Source organism: Pseudorca crassidens, chromosome 2 (assembly GCF_039906515.1).
Source record: "Pseudorca crassidens isolate mPseCra1 chromosome 2, mPseCra1.hap1, whole genome shotgun sequence".
Taxonomy (NCBI): Eukaryota; Metazoa; Chordata; class Mammalia; order Artiodactyla; family Delphinidae; genus Pseudorca; species Pseudorca crassidens.
Window position 1 is genome coordinate 28073554 of NC_090297.1, and position 13195 is coordinate 28086748.

Here is a 13195-nt window from a genome sequence, read left to right on the forward strand (position 1 = left end):
TTCAAAGTGTATATATTTTATTTATTTTTATTTTTATTTTTTTGCGATACGCGAGCCTCTCACCGTTGTGGCCTCTCCCGTTGCAGAGCACAGGCTCTGGACGCGCAGACTCAGCGGCCATGTGGGATCCTCCCAGACCGGGGCACAAACCCGTGTCCCCTGCATTGGCAGGTGGACTCTCAACCACTGCACCACCAGGGAAGCCCAAAAGTGTATATATTTTAATTGTGTACATAGTATAACTTATCTGGGCTTACAATTTTATTTTTTGTTTATCAGAGTGATATATGATTATTTAAAATTTTGAATATTACATAAGTGCTTATAATTGAGATTATATATATATCAACTCTTATGTAATTTATGCATACATATAGTTATTATATATTCCTGGTTTAAAGAGGTGCGTTTCAGGTGTATGTATGTCCTTTCAAAAAGGGAGCAGCTAATCTTTAAATAATTCTAAAACAGCATTTATAGAATCTCATTAGCTAAGAGTTTTACAGACAAATGATTGAGTTCATCCAGTTTCTCTAGCTAGGAAATTTTATATAGATTATCTTTTCCTCACTTTTGGAAAGAGAGAGCACATATAGACATATTTCAGAGATATTGTGTGTTCAGTTCCAGATCACTGTAATAAATCGAATATATCAATAAAGCAACTCACATGAATTTTCGGTTTCCTAGTGCATATGAAAGTTATATTTATACTGTATTATAATCTACTGTGTGCAATAGCATTGTATCTGAAAAAACGATATGTATACCTTAATTTTAAAATACTTTGTTGCTTAAAAATGCTAACCATTATCTGAGCATTCAGCAAATCATATTCTTTCTGGTGGAAGGGCCTCCTGCCTTGATGTTGATGGCTGCTGACTGAACAGGGTGGTGATTGCTAAAGATTGTGGCAACTGTGGCAATTTCTTAAAATAAGACAACAATTAAGTTTGCTGCATGAATTGACCCTTCCTTTCACAAACGATTTCTCTCTAGCATGTAATGCTGTTTGATAGCATTTTACCCCCAGTAAAATTTCAATATTGGAGTCATTCCTCTCAGACCCCGTCACTACTTTATCAACTAAGTTTATATGATGTTCTAAGTCCTTTGTTGTTATTTCAAGTCTTCACAGCATCTTCACCAGGAGTAGATTTCTTCTCAAGAAACCAGTTTTTTGCTCATCCCTTAGGAGTTATAACCAACTCCTTGTTGATTATAATTTCATCATGAGATTGCAGAAATTCAATCACATTGTCAGGGTCCAATTCTAATTCTGTTTCTACCACATCTGCAATTACTTCTTCCACCAAAGTCTTAAACCCTTCAAAGTCATCCATGAAGGTTGAAATCAACTTCCTCCAAACTCCTGTTAATGTTGATATTTTGACCTCTTTCCATGAATCATGAATGTTCTTAATGACATCTGGAATGGTGAATCCTTTCCAGGAGGCTTCCAGTTGGCTTTGCCCAGATCCAGCAGAGGAAGTCACTGTGTATTGCAGCTATAGCCTTATGAAATGTATTTCTTAAGTAATAAGACTTGAAAGCCACAGTGACCTCTTGATCCATGGGCTGCAGAATGAATGTTGTGTTAGCAGACACGAAACAACATTAATCTCCATTGGAGATCTTGAGTGACCAGGTGCATTGTCAGTGAGCAGTAATATTTTGAAAGGAATTTTTTTTTTCTGAGCAGTAGGTCTCGACAGTGTGCTTAAAATACTCAGTAAACCATCTTTTCGACAGATGTGCTGTCGTCTAGGCTTTGTTGTTGTATTTGTAGAGCACAAGCAGAGTAGATTTAGCATAATTCTTAAGGGCCCTTGGATTTTCAGAATGGTAAGTGAGCTTTGGCTTCAACTTCAAGTCACCAGCTACATTAGCCCCTACACGAGAGTCAGCCTGTCCTTTGAAACTTTGAAGCCAGGCATTGACTTCTCTAATTATGAAAGTCCTAGATAGCATCTTATTCCAGTAGAAGGCTGTTTCATCTATCTTGAAAATCTGCTGTTTAATGTAACCACCTTCATTAATTATCTTAGATCTTTTGGATAACTTTCTGCAGCTTCTACATCAATACTTGCTGCTTCACCTTGTACTTTGATGTTATGGAGATGGCTTCTTTCCTTAAAGCCCATGAGCCAACCTCTGCCAGCTTCAGTCTTTTTTCTGTGGCTTTCTCACCTCTCTCAGCCTTCACAGAACTGAAGATAGAGTTAGAGCCTTGCTCTGGATTAGGCTTTGGTTTAAGAGAGTGCTGTGGCTGCTTTGATCTTCTCTCCAGACCACTAAAACTTTCTCTGTATCAATAATAGGGCTCTTCTGCATTTCTATCATTCGTGTGTTCACTGGAGTAGCACTTTTTATTTCCTACAATTATTTCTCCTTTGCATTCACATCTTGGCCAACTGTTTGGTGCAAGAAGCCTAGCTTTTGCCCTATCGGCATTTGACATGTCTTCCTCACTAAGCTTAATCATTTCTAGGTTTTGATTTAAAACGAGAGGTGTGTAGCTCTTCCTTTTACTTGAACACTTAGAAGCGATTGTTGGGTTATTAACTGGCCTAATTTCAATATTGTTGTGTCTCGGAACAGGGAGGCCTGAGGAGAGGGAGAGAGAGGGGGAGATGGCTGGTTAGTGGAGCAGTCAGAACACACACACTTATCAGTTAAATTCACTGTCTTTTATAGCTGCAGTTCATGACACCCTGAAAAGATTACAATGTTAATATCAAAGGTCACTGATCACAGATCACTGTAAAAATATAATAATAATGAAAAAATTGAAATATTGTGAGAATTACCAAAATGTGACACAGAGACAGAAAGTGAGAAGCTTTTGGAAAAAGGGTGCTGATAGGCTTACTTGATGCAGGATTGCCACAAATCTTCAATTTGTAAAAATCTCAATGTGTAAAGTGCAATAAAATGAAGTGTAATAAAACAAGGTATGCCTGTATGCATTTAACAAAAAGTTCATTTAAAATGACAAATAACTCTCATGTTTTTCTTTTTTAAAAAAATATTTATTTATTTTTGGCTGTGTTGGTTCTTCGTTGCTGCGCGTGGGCTTTCTCTAGTTGCAGCGAGCGGGGACTACTGTTCGTTGCAGTGCACGGGCTTCTCATTGCGGTGGCTTCTTCTGTTGTGGAGCACGGGTTCTAGGTGCGGGCTTCAGTAGTTGTGGCACACGGCCTCAGTAGTTGTGGCTCACGAGCTCTAGAGTGCAGGCTCAGTATTTGTGGCGCATGGGCTTAGTTGCTCTGTGGCATGTGGGATCTTCCCGGACCAGGGATTGAACCCGTGTCCCCGGCATTGGCAGTGGATTCTAAACCACTGCGCCACCAGGGAAGTCCCAACTCTCGTTTTTTTATAAGGTGAATGATCCAGAAATACTAAGTTTTCAATCTTGTTAGACATATTTTTATTGGTTTCTTTTTTACTGGTCTGTCAGATTATCTGGGATTAACATAACATGACACAGTAAATTAGGTGTGAGAACTAAAAACTATGAAAATTTAGTTAAAAATTATTTTTCAACTAAAAATAATTTTTTTTAGTGACAACTTAAGTTTGATCCTTCTGGCCTCTACCTATATTATCTTGTTTAATATATTAAATGTTACACTAAAGTATAATTACATACAATCTTATTACCATACATTAATTGTGGCTTTGGAAAAAACACAGAAAACTTAGATTTTGTAAATGTCTTTCGTGATAGAAAAAGTTAGTGTGTTATCACTAAAGGAATTAATATTTTAATTTCAATTAAACTTGAACTGACTGGGCTTGCTTTTAAGTTATTCTTTAAATAGAAGTGCTTGATCATGTCTGGTTAGTTCTATGAGATACTCTCTCTTAAGAAATTTTAAATATTTAAATCATATTTTCTTTCTAATATATATGCATGACAGCCGTTATTGGGCAGTGATGAATACACTCAACGATCCGTACAGTTTGGTGCTACTGCCTAAGGGGCCAGTAGTTGTACCCAGAATTGATTTTATACCATTAGTGCTAATGTCAACACGGTAAAAATACATGGAATGTCTTAGTATTACTGTGAAAATAGTTTTGACTTTGGGGGACTCCTGAAAGGATTCTGGGACCCTTATGGTCTAAGAACCACATGTAGAGAACCACTGCTTCTGGGGTTTTATTTTTCAGAGGTTTCTTAGATGGCGGCAGATATTTGTAGGCTGAGTAATCTTTGTTTGTCTTTGTTTTTTCATTCCACAGATACTTTGAAGCTAGACATCAGTTAACTTTTCAATGTTTTGTCAATATATGATTTAGGAGATTTCTTCGGATTGATTTTTACTTTTTTGGGTTGTGGCAGTTTGCACCTTGATTGATGTCAGGGATCCGAGGTTTTTACTTTTACCTTAAATAATTGAAGAAAACTTTTATTTGTTTTAAGTTTTATAATTTACAACTTTGTATTTGTTGTAGATATTAGGAAGCAGTGAAGATATTTCCCTTGAGGGATATCACGAATTTTATTATTATTTTTTTGTTTTTTGCTTTCGTTTTTTTCTGGCCGCAACTGTGTGGCCTGTGGGATCTTAATAACAGTGAATATTTTTTGTTTTGTTTTGTTTTGTTTTGTTTTGGCCATCTGACATGTGGGATCTTAGTTCCCCGACCAGGGATTGGACCCTCGCCCCCTGCATTGGAAACTTGGAGTCTTAACCACTGGACTGCCAGGGAAGTCTCATGAATTTTATAATAAATGTTCCTGAGCTTCCAAATGAGGAACCAAATTTATACATCATTTTGGAGTAGAAAATTTGATGACAAAAGTATAGCTAAACAGTTTCAAACATATTATAAAGAATCATGGGAGCACATATTTTCCTTCTTCCTTAGTTTATGTTTCAGGGTAAATGCAGCATTCTATCAATACATATTCAGATTGAAAGGGAGACATTGTCCACCTATTCAAAAATGACTTTTCTTTTTCCTTTTTAAATCTGGATAGCTTAATTTTCTCCTTAGCTGTTGTGAAAAAAGTCATAAAAGAAGTTATTTTAGGACGATAGCTTTTCACAGTTGAGTCTGATTTTTATTTGAAGTTTTTTTCTCAGTGATGACTGAGAATCTATACTCTGTCTATATTTGGTGATAAATATTGTCCATTTTATTTATAAGGTTTTTGTAGCTATTTGAACAAATGTCTTTTCCATTAAAATATGCATGTTAATTAAGCAGTGAAATGATACATTCTGTGACTCTTTAGTAATACATTTCTATTGTCTGAGTTCAATATAATTCTGAATTTGGAATTAATTCAGTTGCTTCAGTTCATAGAATTATGAATTTGTAAAATCCAGCTTACTTCAGTTGTTTCTTTTGTTTTTAAAATTAATTAATTTTTGGCTGTGTTGGGTCTTCGTTGCTGCGTGTGGGCTTTCTGTAGTTGCGGCGGTTTGAGGTTACTCTTCGTTGCGGTGTGCGGGCTTCTCATTGCAGTGGCTTCTCTTGTTGCGGAACACAGGCTCTAGGCACGCGGGCTTCAGTAGTTGTGGCATGCGGGCTTAGTAGTTGTGGGTCGTGGGCTCTAGAGCACAGGCTCAGTAGTTGTGGTGCATGGGCTTAGTTGCTCCATGGCATGTGGGTTCTTCCCGGACCAGGGCTCGAACCCGTGTCCCCTGCATTGGCAGGCGGGTTCTTAACCACTGCGCCACCAGGAAAGTCCACTTAAGTTGCTTCTAATTGTAACTTTGGTGACAGCACGTGAGATACTAATTACAAACACTAAGTATACTTATAGTAAGTTGATAGTGAGTCAGTTTTGTTTTGTTGGAGAAATCGAGCCCATTTAAGTTTTAGTTCATGTCAAAGTAATTTTAGTGGAAATAATTATTATATTTTACTTTACATAAATTTTAGAATGAATAAAAATGTGAAAGGAGTGCGGATTTGATTCCATTTTAAGGGAAGACTTGTCAATATCTTAAGTCATTTAATTGGGAAAAAAGCACCTAAGGAGAGAGAATGAGGTCTACTTTTTTAGTGTCTTCATCAAGTTTTCAGTCTCCGTTACACCAATTTGAGTTTTTAGTTTATGCCTAGCTTGAAGGGAATTGTGAGCATCAAGTTTGAGAGGCTGGAGAGAACTTCTAGGGTATTGTAGACCAACTTCATTCATTTATATGGGTTGAAGAATTTGAACCACGGAAGAGTTAAGTTTCTAGTTTAAGGTCTGTTAGTGAATTAGAAGCAGAGTAGCATCTAGAAAGAAACTCTACTGATGCTAACAGTCTTTCTTGAGACCTATTACATATTTGACAGCAAATATTTTCCACATCTAACTACATACTTACATTTTGTTTACTCTGTACAGTCAGTCTTCACTTTGCAGGCTTCTGATATGCTCGAATTTCTGTTGGTATAGTTTAGTTAAAAAACACCGGTCACCTAACAATACAGTTCAACTGTCATTTACTGTGGTATGTTAACTGAATAATTGTGTAGTGTATAAACTTTGATGCTCGCTCTTCAGTTCACAAATCACTACATATATCAATAGATAGATGCCCATAATAATTGGTGACCAATCACATTACTTCTCTCAAAGTCTGTTGGAGGTTGGTCACTGTGCGTCTGTTATTCATTTTTTGTACAGATAACAAAGTTTACAGATGTGTTACCTCTTTGTTTTCCAATGATAAATTCATGTGACATTTTACAAAACTGGACAATCAAAGGAGAGAGTTGACCAGCAAAGATGGAAGTTCATCAAAGAAATGAAAGGTGATAATACTAGATCTGAAAAATTGGATGTTACAGAAGATTTGAAAGTAGTGGCAGGTAGTGAAGATAGGACAAGTACTTTTCCTGTATGAAGGTTTGGTATGAACTGTATTGAAAACATGAGATGAATATAAAAAATAAGGTAAAATTGCTTCAACATCATATAGTTTAAATTGTAATAGAAACAGATCTCAATCAGTTTGGCTAACATTCATGCCAAGCTGCATTGAAAGAAAACTAGTTACAAGGAGACTGAAGAAATTTTCATTACCAGTAAAGGCTGGTTTCATTTCAGAATCAGCATGCTGCTAGAGCAGATAGGGATGCTGCTGTGAATTTTACTCCCAGATTCCAAAGATTAGTTGAGCAAATAATTGATCATCAACTATTTAATGTGGGATAGGTCTGTTTTGGAAGGCAGTCTCATCAGTAATTTATGTGACGGAAGACAGGATCATGAAGTGGTCATAAGGTGGAGAATATAGATATAAAGTCTGAGGAACTTAGTAAAGGCAAATTTATGAACATAAATGAAGAAAAGTGATTGTGACAGAAAGGATGAAAATGTCTCAGGAAGTGACTGGAAAAAATATCACGTTAAAGGAACTCTTGGAAGTATATGACAAGATTGAAAGGGCAAAGGATAAAATGTTGCATGTCCAACCAAACTTGGAAAGATTTATGACATTTTGCCAAGGCTTGGAAGAGATACTTATTCTGTATCATAAGTTATATGAGGAAAAGAAGGAGGTAAGCACTGTCTTACTTTCTTGGTAAGGTTTTTACAGAGAAACAAAATACTGATTCTCAATGTTTCTTATGTTTTAAATTATAAAATAGTAAATATTACACAGTATTCTTCATTTCTCTATACATTTTAACTGACAGTAAAAGAGTCTTAAACAGAACAATGTAATTTTTTCCCTTTAATTATTCAGATTGCTTTGCTTGATTTCAGATTGCAAAGTCATTTTTGTGGTCCTGTACTACAGTGCAAAGTGAGCACTTCCTGTATAAAAAGTATGTTTTTCCCATAAGAAATTTGTTATATTTTCCAAGTTGATAAATGATTATAAAGATTATCAATATGAATAAATTTGAAGCTTTAAGTAAAGGATGTTTGAATTGGAGTAGCAATAGGGAAAAAAGACTAGCATTACAATTGTGGGGTTGAGGGAAGAGGACTGGACATTTAATTTGGAGTGGTCTGTTGCAAGCATAAAAACTATTTGATGCTCCTGCTTAATTTTTGTGATTCTTGCAAATTTTAAAGTAAACTGAGGATGTTTAAGTTTTTAATATAAAATGAGTTTTAAATACTTATTAACTAGTAAAAGTAATTCTTTTGTTCAGCAAACATTTATTGATCTTCTGTATGTTAGGCATTGTTGTTGTAGGTGCTAGGCTTACAGCAGTATGGGACAGACACAGATCTCTCTAGACTAGAATATACTTTAACTTTCTTCCTGCTTTGAACTGGTAAGAACAGATACTACACTTGATCTTAGCCGAAAGGCCGAGAAGTGATTCCCTGCTTTGAAAAATGTAGAATCTCTAATTCTTTATGAGTCTTGATTTCATTTAGGTTCTGTTGAAAGAAACTATTTTTACTTTTTGTATAACTTTAAAGGCTTTTGTGTAGACAGTGTTTATTGTTCCTTTTTTAGATAGTCTCCAAAATGGGGTTACAACTCCAGGTTTATATAACCCCTGTCGATGGGATATTTCATGATACAGCTTCAGAGATGTGGATGGGTACTTGATTTCTTATAGAATCCCCAACTTGGGAGTAAAGTTTTTATAGTTGCTGTCATTGACGCATCTGTAGGTGTAGAGCTGGGAAAGAGTTGTGAATTCTGCCTTGTTCAGGAGGTTGGATGTTTGTGGATTATGTGAGATTATGGCATCGTTAAAGAGTTGTAACTTTAGTTTAGACATTAGCTATTGATTTTAAGACTGGAGAAGCTTAAACACTGCACAGTGGTCTAGAGAGATGAAACTACGTGATGGATTGGGTGAGCTGTAGGTCATTAGCTAGAGTATTTGCTTTGGGAATGGGGATGTAATGGGTATATGAAGGCAGGAAAAGATGAAGCAGTAGAGGAAGTAGGGCCAGACTGTGGAGGGTCAGAAGTTTGGGCTTTTTTCTGGGGAGCCTTTTTCACAGCGCTATGTGTGTGTACTTTTAAACTCTCAGTACCTCCATTTCTTCACCTACAAAATAGAGGTGTTAACAGTACTTACTTGATGAGATTTTGAGGAGGTTAAATTGAATTAAGTCATGTAAAGTGCTTGAAAAAGACCAGACACAGGGTAAGGTTCTTGCTAAGTATTGACCACTAATCATTATGGTTTGTGAACCATTGCATCAGGTAATCTAAAAAATTCTGTAATCAGGCAGTTGATAGAAATGATAATCACAAATGGTTAATAACTATATGGAAAGATGCTTCAAAATTATGAAAATGAAAGCAATTAAATGTAAATAAAACAGCAAAATGCAAATTTAAATGAGATAACATCTTTTTCCTACCAAATTGAGGATGGTGAATAAAACTCCATGCCAAATGGTGGAAAAGTTCTATAATATTATATTTGGAAAAAATATCTGATCACAGAACTCTTTTTTCTTAGGGCCCCTTGAAGGTTTTGCATAACAAATAATGAGAAATGCAAAGTTGTGATATTCACTTTATATAAAAGATACTGAGAGATGATACAACACAATGTGTTATGGCCTATAGGTATCCCACGATAAAAAAGATTTATCTAGAAAGTGATACTGACACATACATAAGTTAACTGTGCCATAAGTGACTGTAAATGAAATGTGAATCAAGTGCTACAGAGAAGGAGTCAAGAATTCTAAATGGGTTATCAGAAAAGGCCTTATTGAAGAGCTGTATTTTAAAGAAGCACTGGAGAGAATTCCCTGGTGGTCCAGTGGTTAGAACTCCACACTTCCACTGCTAGTGGCTCCGATTAAATCCCTGGTTGGGTAACTAAGATCCTGCAAGCTGCGCGGCGCGGGAGAAAAAAAAAACAACAAAAAAACCCAGCAGTAGCATTGGAATTTTATCAGATAGAAGTCATTCCCAGTAGAAGGAAAACAATATGAGAATGGTATGATGAGAACTTTGGGTAGGAGTAAGAAATAACCTTACTCCATAGAGTAATTTTCGGAGCACGAATCTTCCTTCTTGCCATCTCCTTCATTTTTTTTTCTTAGGATAAAGTCCAGTGTCTAAACATGACTAATACTTAGGGTGACCAAACTGAGACGTTTTTTTCTTTGCTTTTATTTTTTTGGCTGCACCCTGTGGCATGCCAGATCCTTGTTCCCCGACCAGGGATCAAAACCTGCGCCCCCTGCATTGGAAGCGGGGAGTCTTAACTACTGGACTGCCAAGGAAGTCCCAAACTGAGACACTTTTGAGAGTGAAAGGGAGCACATTAACAATTACATGGGGATGATAGGCCTAAGCTGAGATGCTTTTGGCTAACTGGAATATGTGGTCACCCTGTCTATGAAGAATGTCCAGTGTTTGGCCCATGATTTGTCATCAGCTTTATTTTACAGTGCTGACCTGCTTTACTGCCAGAATTCTTATCCACCTAGTCTTTCTGAATTTTGAATTCTCTATTTTATCTCCTGCTAAGAACCTTTACATTTGCTGTTCTTTTCTTGAACTTTCTCTCCCATCTTTTCACCTGTTTTAATTCTTAGTCATCCTTCAGATCTTAAATTACAGAACAGTGTTTCTTTGTCTCTCCTGACCTCCTGTATAGGTTAGCTCATCATGGAGAGTAGTGGTTTATCTAAAACCCTAAGATGTGTTGGAAATATAACTGATAGTCTTACTACTGATCAGTTGAAGAGAATGGATGAAAAGTTTTGAGAGTTCTTGTTTGACTTCCAGGGTGTTGGGGCTACTACTAAAATGAAAAAAGGTGAAAAGAGTAGGTTTTAGAGAAGAAGAGGCTGAAGCACATTTGATAGTTTTCAGTATCTGCTTAATCATTGAAAAATCCACCTTCAGCTCCCTCAACTGTTTTATAGCTATTGGTCTATTGTTTAGTTTTCATTGAATAAATTTATCATATAAACTCTCAAATTGTTACAGATATTAAAACCAGTTTGAGAAAAGTGTTTATGGTACTTAGGCATTCTAGCAATTATGTCCAGGGAATTTGTGAAGTTGTATGGAGGATCAAAGAGAAAAGTAACTTTTTTTTTTTTTGCGTTACGCGGACCTCTCACTGTTGTGGCCTCTCCCGTTGCGGAGACGCGCAGGCTCAACGGCCATGGCTCACGGGCCTAGCCGCTCCGCAGCATGTGGGATCTTCCTGGACCGGGGCATGAACCCGTGTCCCCTGCATCGGCGGGCGGACTCTCAACCACTGCGCCACCAGGGAAGCCCAAATTAACTTTTTTAAAATAAAATAAAAATTATTGGTTTAGGATCCAATAAGTTTCTTTTTTTAAAAAAATTATTTTATTCTTGGCTGCATTGGGTCTTAGTTGCGGCATGGGGGATCTTCATTGCGGTGCGTGGGCTTCTGTCTAGGTGTGGTGTGTGAGTTTTCTCTGTCTAGTTGTGGCACGTGGGCTCTGTAGTTTGCAGCATGCGGGCTCTGTAGTTGAGGCATGTGGGCTCAGTAGTTGTGGCATGTGGGCTTAGTTGCCCCATGGCATGTGGGATCTTAGTTCCCCAACCAGGGATTGAACCTCCGTCCCCTGCATTGGAAAGTGAACTCTTTACCACTGGACCACCAGGGAAGTCCCAATAAATTTCTAACTGTGATTTTTTTTTTTTTTTTGGCCACACCACGTGGCACGTGGGATTAGTTCCCTGACCAGAGATCGAACCCGGGCCCCCTGCAGTGGAAGCGCAGAGTCCTAACCACTGGACAGCCAGGGGATTCCCTCTAACTGTGATTTTTTAAATGTTTAATTTTTTTTCTGCAGGTGGCTGTGGGTGGTGTTTATCAATTCACAGTATATTGGGATTTTTAATTCCTCCAGGGTTAGGGAACTTCAGTGTTCTGTTTTTTAAGTAAAAATATAGTTTATCCCCAATGCTTAATTTTTGAAATACAGAGGGCTGAAACATTTGCCCAGTGCTTTCCTTTTATTTTAAGCAGTGGACACATTTTTACAAGTGAAATGTTGTAATGAACCCTAATTTTTAAAACAAGGGAAGATATCTTTTATTAGTGTAATCATATTGCTTACATTTACTGTATATTTACTTTGCTAAGTACCATGCTAAATGCTTTTCATTTAATCATCCTAACAATCCTGGGAAGTGTAAGTATCACTATATATATATTTTGTGGGTAAGGAAATTTGAAAGTAAAAACCTTAAAGTTATTTATTTTATAAGTTTAAATATGAACAGTTATATGTTTTGAATGGGTAGAACCTATGAGACTATTTTGATAACTAAAAATGAACCGGTAATTTTTTGTCCTAAATTAATATCTATATTCATTTATTTTTTTAATTTTAAGTTTTGTAGTACTGAGAAAATCCTTGCCCATACAAAATATTTATTATGGATTTTTAAAAAAATATTTACTTATTTGGTTGCACCAAGTCTTAGTTGTGGCAAATGGGCCCCTCAGTTGTGGCTCCAGGGCTCCTTAGTTGCGGCATGTGGGGTCCTCAGTTGTGGCATGTGAACTCAGTTGTGGCATGTGAACTCAGTTGCGGCATGCATGTGGGATCCAGTTCCCTGCGTTGGGAGCTCGGAGTCTCATCCACTGCGCCACCAGGGAAGTCCTGAAGTCAGCTTTGCTTTTAAGTCCAATTAAATCTTTCATGAAACTTGAGCGATGAGTAGTACATTAATTTCAAAGCTAAATTACTATTTGTATCTAATTTCTTATTTATAAATATACAGGCTGGACAAGAAGCACCCAAACATATTTAGCGAAATCACTATATTGTAACAAAGCTAAGTCTTATTACTTGTACATTTGTTGACACCCCATTGGTTAGATTATAGGCCAAGCAGGTGTTCTGGAGTCCTGATGGAGTCCATAATTGAGAGTGATGTTAGTGTGACCTGCTTGGGCAATGTTAAGTGAGTAGTCACCAGCAGGTTTGAATTAAAACAAATAAAAACTCAAAAAAACACACAACCCAATCAAAAAATGGGCAGAAGATCTCAATAGACATTTCTCCAAAGAAGACATATACATGGCCAACAGGCACATGAAAAGATGCTCAACGACACTAATTATTAGAGAAATGTGAATCAAAGCTACAATGAAGTATCACCTCACACCAGTCAGAATGGCCGTCCTCAAAAAGTCTACAAATGATAAATTCTGGAGAGGGTGTGGAGAAAAGGGAACCCTGCTACACTGTTGGTGGGAATGTAAATTGGTACAGCCACTATGGAGAACAGTATGGAGGTTCCTT

General features: G+C 37.0%; 1 protein-coding gene and 1 pseudogene across 10 annotated transcripts in view; one reads left to right on the forward strand and one right to left on the reverse strand.

Annotated features, from left to right (window-relative positions):
• The window catches only part of ZMYM4 (zinc finger MYM-type containing 4), a 175188-nt gene that overhangs the window by 56107 nt on the left and 105886 nt on the right, over positions 1 to 13195 (forward strand). The window lies entirely within an intron of this gene.
• On the reverse strand, positions 8181 to 8293 carry LOC137220384 (U2 spliceosomal RNA; annotated as a pseudogene).